The 9920-nt window shown below is 55.0% G+C and overlaps 1 long non-coding RNA gene across 3 annotated transcripts in view; it reads left to right on the top strand.

Moving 5' to 3' along the window:
- LOC116781688 overlaps positions 1-3898 on the top strand; it is a 24466-nt gene extending 20568 nt beyond the window's left edge. Inside the window, exons 2-3 of one of the 3 annotated variants that reach the window (XR_004354940.1) lie at positions 1813-1816; positions 3885-3896. This is a non-coding gene — a long non-coding RNA (uncharacterized LOC116781688). Of the gene's footprint in view, positions 1-1812; positions 1817-3884 lie in introns of all 3 variants that reach the window. The other 2 variants (XR_004354939.1, XR_004354938.1) reach the window with 2 other exon arrangements.
- The last annotated feature ends 6022 nt before the right edge of the window (positions 3899-9920 follow it).

The following is a 9920-nucleotide window of genomic DNA, read 5'->3' as shown; positions in this document are numbered from 1 at the left end:
CCGGGAGCCGCACTCCATGCGAATGTCTGCGCACTCACTTTGGCCTGAGAGAAACCTGCCTGTTTGCAGGGCACTGACTGGGCAACTTTTCTTTTTGCAGGCCGAAAGCACTTTAGGAAGTTGCTTGCAGAAGCACTGTGCATTCCAAGTTACAGCTCAGGAGTCTCAGTGACTTGTCCAACGTGGCAACTCCTTTTCCATTTCTCAGCCCCCAGATTCCTCAGGAGTAGGAAACTGAAAACACTGACTCAGAAAAGCTCCTTTCCTTCCTAATAATTGTGCTTTGTCCTTCCCATTTGACAGTGCTCTTGGAAATGTACTGGTGTGATCTAGATCTGGGAGCAGCCCTGACCTCACACAGCACTCATGCAAGGGCGGGAAGACCCTGCCTGGCTCCTACTGGGGTTCTCGCCACCCACCGACAGCTTCTCCCTGCAGAGGTGTGGGCAACTAGCCAGGCAGGATGAGACTTGACCCTGGCAGGCAGCAGGGTCCCTGCCCTGACACGAAGAACCCCGGAGCACAGGGACCCTGCCCTGCAGGACACCCCTGGCTGCACCCCCACCTTCCCAGCCCGCAGTCATCCCTGGGAGAAGGAGCCCACCTGCGCTGTCCCTTTGACGGTGCTGCAGGGAAGGCAGGATCATCCTCCTCCTGTGCAGCAGAGAAACTGGGAAAGTCCTGACAGATGCCCAAGGCTGTGGGATGTGGTAGCTTTAGGAGATTCCTTCAGGAACGCAAGCGACATTGCCCTGCGCCTGTAGACTCACTCTGCAGAGGAGTGTGAAGTTGTGTCCCCAAGGGAAGTCTCAGCTGAACACCTCCCATTTTCCACTGCCCTCGGCCCTGCTGGGCTGTGCAGAGGAGCTGCTCCTGGGCAGAGCTGTCTCTCTGCAGTTCTACCCACTTGCCAGGAGCTCCCTGTGTGCCAGGAGCTCCCTGTGTGCCAGGAGCTCCCTGTGTGCCAGGAGCCTGGCCCAGCTGAACAGCACAACAAGAGCCAAAGGCAGCCCTTTCTCTGCCCCTCTGGGTTCCCCACAGGTGTCCCTGGGACTCCAGGGGAACCTGCTGTGGAACAGGCTGAAGGAAACAATGATGTTCCCTCTTCTCACCTCTTCGGTGACACTTCTCTCCAGCAGTGACATTTCTCCCCTTAGAAAATTAACAGGGTGTGATGATCACCTTTTCTACTTTCATCATTACACAGGACGCCAGGAGGGTGACAGCAAAGGATCTGATAACTCCCTGGCACAGTGGGGGTTTTCCTGGAGTCACACACAGAAATGTGTTAGGGCTCTGAGAGGTGTCCACACCTGAGCTGGACTGATGCACTGCTCACACCCACTGGGGTGTTCAGAGACACGAGTCCTTCCCTCGCAAACACACAGGCAGTTCATTGCAGCAGGGGCAGTGTCTCCCTGGGCTCCTGCTGCCACTCCCAGAGCCTGGAGCCACCTCAACCCTGTAGTGCTCCCTCCCTGCCCACTCCTCCACTTCAGATGAACATTGGGGTTTTCTACTCCCTGGAAGTGCCCAGTCCAGCCCCTCCCCGGTGCCCCCATCTCCCTGCCCCGCCCCAGCCCAGCAGAGCAGCACAGTCGTTTCTGGTCCTGCAGCAAGAAAGGGAGGAAATAGAGGACAGAGACAGTGACTGCATGTTTGGACTGCTCAGGAGATGATCAGTTCAGGCGGCAGCTCCTGCAGCCCCAGGGCCAGACCCTCTTCCAGTGGCCCAGGCAGCTGCTGCCCCGTGGGCACAAGTTCTGCTGCCCAGGAGGGTCCTGTAGTGCAGAGCTTTGCAGATGGCCACAGAGCGGTCGTAGGACATGATGGTGAGAAGGGCAACCTCTGCTGTGAGCAAGAAGAAAAGCAAAAAAGCCCTGTGCAGCTCATCCTGAGTAGGAGATGCCCCTGGTGTCCCAGAGGGAATTGGCCGTGGCTTTGGAGACAGTGGTGCAGATGCAGCCCAGGTGCTTGAGGGAGAGATGGAGCAGGAAGAAGTCCCAGGGGGTGTGCAGGTGGTGGTGACAGGCTACGGCGCTGAGGACGAGGCCGTTGCCCAGGAGGGCAGCCAGGGACATGCCCAGGAAGAAGCAGAAGTGCAAGAGCTGCAGCCCTCGCATGCCAGGAGGAGGAAGTGGGGCGTGGAGCTGCTGTGGGCCATGAGCTTGCTCCGGGCATCAGGAACTGTCCAAGGAGGAAAAGGCAGTGAAAACTTTGGGGACAGATTTCCTAGACCAAAACCCATGAATTCCTCGGAGCATCTGGCCTCCTCCCAAGTATCTGTAGTCACACATATGTAGATTCTGGACTGTAGAAGACAGGCTTAGCATGACTTGAAGGTAATTTCTTCTGAATTTTTTGATTTATTTTTCTACTACCAGGTCTGACAGCTGTGTCACGGTGACATGGGGGGCATTGTGGAACCAAACGAACCCTGAGACATTTCAGACTCCCACGTGTGTTGGATCTGTCTGAGCTGAGGTTCATTTTCGCACTGCAGCCGTCACAGTGCTGTGTGGGGTGAAGTAACAGCCCCACAACTGAAGTTTGAGGGATTTGGAGTGTTGCAAAGTGTTGGGCCATTTCCCGTGAGAGCAGTGAAGCTAACTAGATAGTTCCCATGGACACTGAAGTGCAGGTGCGCATTTCTCAGTATTTTTGTAGAAATATGTTTGTTATATGCGTGTGAGAAAGTAGAAGTAGGAGAACCTAATAAAAGGTTGCCTGTTGCTCTGAGCAGGCAGACGTCCCTTTGTCTCACCATCCTCACGTGCGTCGTCTGTCCTTCTTCCCCCCTCTCAAGCCGAGACCTTTCGACGGATACCCAGCAACAGTGCTGTGCTTTGCATTGGGAGCTACAAAGGGGTTAATCACACCAGTGCTTTGGCAACTGCTGAGCAGGGCTGGCACAGCATCCGCATTGTCAGCTTCCTCCCTTGAATCGGGGGCAAGATCATGGGAGGGGATACGGACAGGTCAGTTGAGCCAAATGGGCCAAAGGGACATTGCAGAATATATGGCATGCACAAAGTTTGGCTTTTGCTTTAGTGAAGTGCCTGATCTCAATGACTTCTCAAGAAGTCATTTTCCCAGGGATATCTTTGGAACTTCATGGAATCAAAGGGATAAAACAAAAGAATTCAACCCAATGACCAGAAACCATTGGATGGAACATTTCTTTCATATGCCAACTGGGGATTCGTGGGGGTACTCTGCCATGCATGAATCCATATGCCGGGAAAATGCAGAGTGCGAGAGAGGAAGGTGGCTCCAGCAGGGCTGCTGGATATCCCAGCCCCAGCGGTGGCAGGGACAACGTATTCCTAAGGAAATGTGCTGAGGGATGAGCAGGGAACAGGATGAAGACCCTCACGCACACGCAGGGAGCACAGGTGGCAACCACTAGTGTGCTGCCTGCTAGTGGTGGGGCTGGGATAGCCCTGTCCCACCCATCTGAAAGGGCAGCTGAATGTCTAGGGGGTTGACAGATGGAGATCCTTACTCCCAGCCCCTTCTCTAGATCAACTCCAGCGCGATCCCTGGCACCCATCACACCACAGGAAACTGAGGCTTTCACAGTCTTCTCAGGTGAAAGAACAGCATCAATTCACCCTCCCTATGCTTGTGTGCTCCTGACATTGTTCTTCCCTCTCAGGTGTCAGAGCAGAGCTAACACATTTACAGGAAATTGAAGATTCCGCGTTTGTACAGAGAGGTTAAGGAAGGATGCTCCTGCAACCTGCCTTCCTGAACCCAGGACCACATGGTTGGAGGTCTCTCTTTTCTTACTGCTTTGGTCTCCTTTCTCACCACCTCTAACACTTGGTCTGGCTTGGTTGCACCTCTCTCCGTCGCACTGTCTGCCTTCACAGCTTCTTCAGCACACGTCCGAAATGTAGTGTTCAGATCCTTCACGAGTGACACTCCAAGTCTTGCGGACCCTGACTGTGTGTTTGCCACACTCAAGGCAAGGCCAGAACCCTCCTCCTATCCAAAGAGAAAGATCTTCATGAACCAGAGAATCGCGGTGTCCGCCTGGAGTGGATCAGAGTATCCAGGAGACGATACCTCAGGAGAAGCTACGGGACACACATTGCAGCTGACTGCAAGATGCCCAGATTTGCGCTGCCCCGTGCTGTGTACGTCACTTGGCACTCAGGCATTCTGTCACAAGCCTGTGCTCTGTGTAGCACTGAAACTCCCCGTTTTCATGGGGTGCTACGTTGTTCCGCTGTAGAACCAATTAACCGAGTTGTGTGTTTCTGAGAAAATCCCCAGAAAGTTCCAAAGACGCATGTGTCAATGAGTCCGTGTCCGGCAAGGCGCAAGAATACAGAGCCGCGTCCCCATGACGGGACCCGGAGAGACAGAGGTGCGGTTCCGCCCGCACCCCCGGTGCGGACGGGTGCGGTGCCGAGGCTCGGTCCTCCCCGTTGCTAGGCGAGGCGGGTAGACGTGTTCCCGGCGAAAGGACTTAGAGCCGGAGCGCCTGGGAGCCGCACTCCATGCGAATGTCTGTGCACTCACTTTGGCCTGAGAGAAACCTGCCTGTTTGCAGGGCACTGACTGGGCAACTTTTCTTTTTGCAGGCCGAAAGCACTTTAGGAAGTTGCTTGCAGAAGCACTGTGCATTCCAAGTTACAGCTCAGGAGTCTCAGTGACTTGTCCAACGTGGCAACTCCTTTTCCATTTCTCAGCCCCCAGATTCCTCAGGAGTAGGAAACTGAAAACACTGACTCAGAAAAGCTCCTTTCCTTCCTAATAATTGTGCTTTGTCCTTCCCATTTGACAGTGCTCTTGGAAATGTACTGGTGTGATCTAGATCTGGGAGCAGCCCTGACCTCACACAGCACTCATGCAAGGGCGGGAAGACCCTGCCTGGCTCCTACTGGGGTTCTCGCCACCCACCGACAGCTTCTCCCTGCAGAGGTGTGGGCAACTAGCCAGGCAGGATGAGACTTGACCCTGGCAGGCAGCAGGGTCCCTGCCCTGACACGAAGAACCCCGGAGCACAGGGACCCTGCCCTGCAGGACACCCCTGGCTGCACCCCCACCTTCCCAGCCCGCAGTCATCCCTGGGAGAAGGAGCCCACCTGCGCTGTCCCTTTGACGGTGCTGCAGGGAAGGCAGGATCATCCTCCTCCTGTGCAGCAGAGAAACTGGGAAAGTCCTGACAGATGCCCAAGGCTGTGGGATGTGGTAGCTTTAGGAGATTCCTTCAGGAACGCAAGCGACATTGCCCTGCGCCTGTAGACTCACTCTGCAGAGGAGTGTGAAGTTGTGTCCCCAAGGGAAGTCTCAGCTGAACACCTCCCATTTTCCACTGCCCTCGGCCCTGCTGGGCTGTGCAGAGGAGCTGCTCCTGGGCAGAGCTGTCTCTCTGCAGTTCTACCCACTTGCCAGGAGCTCCCTGTGTGCCAGGAGCTCCCTGTGTGCCAGGAGCTCCCTGTGTGCCAGGAGCCTGGCCCAGCTGAACAGCACAACAAGAGCCAAAGGCAGCCCTTTCTCTGCCCCTCTGGGTTCCCCACAGGTGTCCCTGGGACTCCAGGGGAACCTGCTGTGGAACAGGCTGAAGGAAACAATGATGTTCCCTCTTCTCACCTCTTCGGTGACACTTCTCTCCAGCAGTGACATTTCTCCCCTTAGAAAATTAACAGGGTGTGATGATCACCTTTTCTACTTTCATCATTACACAGGACGCCAGGAGGGTGACAGCAAAGGATCTGATAACTCCCTGGCACAGTGGGGGTTTTCCTGGAGTCACACACAGAAATGTGTTAGGGCTCTGAGAGGTGTCCACACCTGAGCTGGACTGATGCACTGCTCACACCCACTGGGGTGTTCAGAGACACGAGTCCTTCCCTCGCAAACACACAGGCAGTTCATTGCAGCAGGGGCAGTGTCTCCCTGGGCTCCTGCTGCCACTCCCAGAGCCTGGAGCCACCTCAACCCTGTAGTGCTCCCTCCCTGCCCACTCCTCCACTTCAGATGAACATTGGGGTTTTCTACTCCCTGGAAGTGCCCAGTCCAGCCCCTCCCCGGTGCCCCCATCTCCCTGCCCCGCCCCAGCCCAGCAGAGCAGCACAGTCGTTTCTGGTCCTGCAGCAAGAAAGGGAGGAAATAGAGGACAGAGACAGTGACTGCATGTTTGGACTGCTCAGGAGATGATCAGTTCAGGCGGCAGCTCCTGCAGCCCCAGGGCCAGACCCTCTTCCAGTGGCCCAGGCAGCTGCTGCCCCGTGGGCACAAGTTCTGCTGCCCAGGAGGGTCCTGTAGTGCAGAGCTTTGCAGATGGCCACAGAGCGGTCGTAGGACATGATGGTGAGAAGGGCAACCTCTGCTGTGAGCAAGAAGAAAAGCAAAAAAGCCCTGTGCAGCTCATCCTGAGTAGGAGATGCCCCTGGTGTCCCAGAGGGAATTGGCCGTGGCTTTGGAGACAGTGGTGCAGATGCAGCCCAGGTGCTTGAGGGAGAGATGGAGCAGGAAGAAGTCCCAGGGGGTGTGCAGGTGGTGGTGACAGGCTACGGCGCTGAGGACGAGGCCGTTGCCCAGGAGGGCAGCCAGGGACATGCCCAGGAAGAAGCAGAAGTGCAAGAGCTGCAGCCCTCGCATGCCAGGAGGAGGAAGTGGGGCGTGGAGCTGCTGTGGGCCATGAGCTTGCTCCGGGCATCAGGAACTGTCCAAGGAGGAAAAGGCAGTGAAAACTTTGGGGACAGATTTCCTAGACCAAAACCCATGAATTCCTCGGAGCATCTGGCCTCCTCCCAAGTATCTGTAGTCACACATATGTAGATTCTGGACTGTAGAAGACAGGCTTAGCATGACTTGAAGATAATTTCTTCTGAATTTTTTGATTTATTTTTCTACTACCAGGTCTGACAGCTGTGTCACGGTGACATGGGGGGCATTGTGGAACCAAACGAACCCTGAGACATTTCAGACTCCCACGTGTGTTGGATCTGTCTGAGCTGAGGTTCATTTTCGCACTGCAGCCGTCACAGTGCTGTGTGGGGTGAAGTAACAGCCCCACAACTGAAGTTTGAGGGATTTGGAGTGTTGCAAAGTGTTGGGCCATTTCCCGTGAGAGCAGTGAAGCTAACTAGATAGTTCCCATGGACACTGAAGTGCAGGTGCGCATTTCTCAGTATTTTTGTAGAAATATGTTTGTTATATGCGTGTGAGAAAGTAGAAGTAGGAGAACCTAATAAAAGGTTGCCTGTTGCTCTGAGCAGGCAGACGTCCCTTTGTCTCACCATCCTCACGTGCGTCGTCTGTCCTTCTTCCCCCCTCTCAAGCCGAGACCTTTCGACGGATACCCAGCAACAGTGCTGTGCTTTGCATTGGGAGCTACAAAGGGGTTAATCACACCAGTGCTTTGGCAACTGCTGAGCAGGGCTGGCACAGCATCCGCATTGTCAGCTTCCTCCCTTGAATCGGGGGCAAGATCATGGGAGGGGATACAGACAGGTCAGTTGAGCCAAATGGGCCAAAGGGACATTGCAGAATATATGGCATGCACAAAGTTTGGCTTTTGCTTTAGTGAAGTGCCTGATCTCAATGACTTCTCAAGAAGTCATTTTCCCAGGGATATCTTTGGAACTTCATGGAATCAAAGGGATAAAACAAAAGAATTCAACCCAATGACCAGAAACCATTGGATGGAACATTTCTTTCATATGCCAACTGGGGATTCGTGGGGGTACTCTGCCATGCATGAATCCATATGCCGGGAAAATGCAGAGTGCGAGAGAGGAAGGTGGCTCCAGCAGGGCTGCTGGATATCCCAGCCCCAGCGGTGGCAGGGACAACGTATTCCTAAGGAAATGTGCTGAGGGATGAGCAGGGAACAGGATGAAGACCCTCACGCACACGCAGGGAGCACAGGTGGCAACCACTAGTGTGCTGCCTGCTAGTGGTGGGGCTGGGATAGCCCTGTCCCACCCATCTGAAAGGGCAGCTGAATGTCTAGGGGGTTGACAGATGGAGATCCTTACTCCCAGCCCCTTCTCTAGATCAACTCCAGCGCGATCCCTGGCACCCATCACACCACAGGAAACTGAGGCTTTCACAGTCTTCTCAGGTGAAAGAACAGCATCAATTCACCCTCCCTATGCTTGTGTGCTCCTGACATTGTTCTTCCCTCTCAGGTGTCAGAGCAGAGCTAACACATTTACAGGAAATTGAAGATTCCGCGTTTGTACAGAGAGGTTAAGGAAGGATGCTCCTGCAACCTGCCTTCCTGAACCCAGGACCACATGGTTGGAGGTCTCTCTTTTCTTACTGCTTTGGTCTCCTTTCTCACCACCTCTAACACTTGGTCTGGCTTGGTTGCACCTCTCTCCGTCGCACTGTCTGCCTTCACAGCTTCTTCAGCACACGTCCGAAATGTAGTGTTCAGATCCTTCACGAGTGACACTCCAAGTCTTGCGGACCCTGACTGTGTGTTTGCCACACTCAAGGCAAGGCCAGAACCCTCCTCCTATCCAAAGAGAAAGATCTTCATGAACCAGAGAATCGCGGTGTCCGCCTGGAGTGGATCAGAGTATCCAGGAGACGATACCTCAGGAGAAGCTACGGGACACACATTGCAGCTGACTGCAAGATGCCCAGATTTGCGCTGCCCCGTGCTGTGTACGTCACTTGGCACTCAGGCATTCTGTCACAAGCCTGTGCTCTGTGTAGCACTGAAACTCCCCGTTTTCATGGGGTGCTACGTTGTTCCGCTGTAGAACCAATTAACCGAGTTGTGTGTTTCTGAGAAAATCCCCAGAAAGTTCCAAAGACGCATGTGTCAATGAGTCCGTGTCCGGCAAGGCGCAAGAATACAGAGCCGCGTCCCCATGACGGGACCCGGAGAGACAGAGGTGCGGTTCCGCCCGCACCCCCGGTGCGGACGGGTGCGGTGCCGAGGCTCGGTCCTCCCCGTTGCTAGGCGAGGCGGGTAGACGTGTTCCCGGCGAAAGGACTTAGAGCCGGAGCGCCTGGGAGCCGCACTCCATGCGAATGTCTGCGCACTCACTTTGGCCTGAGAGAAACCTGCCTGTTTGCAGGGCACTGACTGGGCAACTTTTCTTTTTGCAGGCCGAAAGCACTTTAGGAAGTTGCTTGCAGAAGCACTGTGCATTCCAAGTTACAGCTCAGGAGTCTCAGTGACTTGTCCAACGTGGCAACTCCTTTTCCATTTCTCAGCCCCCAGATTCCTCAGGAGTAGGAAACTGAAAACACTGACTCAGAAAAGCTCCTTTCCTTCCTAATAATTGTGCTTTGTCCTTCCCATTTGACAGTGCTCTTGGAAATGTACTGGTGTGATCTAGATCTGGGAGCAGCCCTGACCTCACACAGCACTCATGCAAGGGCGGGAAGACCCTGCCTGGCTCCTACTGGGGTTCTCGCCACCCACCGACAGCTTCTCCCTGCAGAGGTGTGGGCAACTAGCCAGGCAGGATGAGACTTGACCCTGGCAGGCAGCAGGGTCCCTGCCCTGACACGAAGAACCCCGGAGCACAGGGACCCTGCCCTGCAGGACACCCCTGGCTGCACCCCCACCTTCCCAGCCCGCAGTCATCCCTGGGAGAAGGAGCCCACCTGCGCTGTCCCTTTGACGGTGCTGCAGGGAAGGCAGGATCATCCTCCTCCTGTGCAGCAGAGAAACTGGGAAAGTCCTGACAGATGCCCAAGGCTGTGGGATGTGGTAGCTTTAGGAGATTCCTTCAGGAACGCAAGCGACATTGCCCTGCACCTGTAGACTCACTCTGCAGAGGAGTGTGAAGTTGTGTCCCCAAGGGAAGTCTCAGCTGAACACCTCCCATTTTCCACTGCCCTCGGCCCTGCTGGGCTGTGCAGAGGAGCTGCTCCTGGGCAGAGCTGTCTCTCTGCAGTTCTACCCACTTGCCAGGAGCTCCCTGTGTGCCAGGAGC

This window comes from Chiroxiphia lanceolata, unplaced genomic scaffold (genome assembly GCF_009829145.1).
Source record: "Chiroxiphia lanceolata isolate bChiLan1 unplaced genomic scaffold, bChiLan1.pri scaffold_53_arrow_ctg1, whole genome shotgun sequence".
NCBI classification, from domain to species: Eukaryota; Metazoa; Chordata; class Aves; order Passeriformes; family Pipridae; genus Chiroxiphia; species Chiroxiphia lanceolata.
This window is presented reverse-complemented; position numbering and strand designations above follow the sequence as displayed.